Source organism: Physeter macrocephalus, chromosome 1, assembly GCF_002837175.3.
Source record: "Physeter macrocephalus isolate SW-GA chromosome 1, ASM283717v5, whole genome shotgun sequence".
NCBI lineage: Eukaryota > Metazoa > Chordata > Mammalia > Artiodactyla > Physeteridae > Physeter > Physeter macrocephalus.
This window is the reverse complement of record NC_041214.2, coordinates 41,727,911-41,728,390: the sequence shown is the minus strand read 5'-3', so window position 1 is coordinate 41,728,390 and position 480 is coordinate 41,727,911.

Below are 480 nucleotides of genomic sequence, written 5' to 3'. Positions count from 1 at the left end.
GCATCTGTGGAATACCTGAATAGACAGCGAATCATCCCAAGTTGAGGAGGTGGACTTTGGGAGCAAGATATATATATTTTTTCCCCTTTTTCTCTTTTTGTGAGTGTGTATGTGTGTGCTTCTGTGTGATATTTTGTCTGTATAGCTTTGCTTTCATCATTTGTCCTAGGGTTCTGACTGTCCTTATTTTTTTTTTACTTTAAAAAATTTTTCTTCTTAATAATAATTTTTTATTATAATAACTTTATTTTATCCTACTTTATTTTATCTTCTTTCTTTCTTTCTCTCTTTCTTTCTCTTTCTTTCTTTCTTTCTTTCTTCCTTCCTTTCTTCATTTCATTCTTCCTTTCTTCCTTCCTTCCTTCCTTTCTTCCTTTCATTCTTCCTTCCTTCCTTCCTTCATTTCTTCCTTCCTTCCTTCTTTCCTTTCTTTCTTCCTTCCTTCCTTTCTTCCTTCCTTCCTTCCCTTCTTTCTTTCCT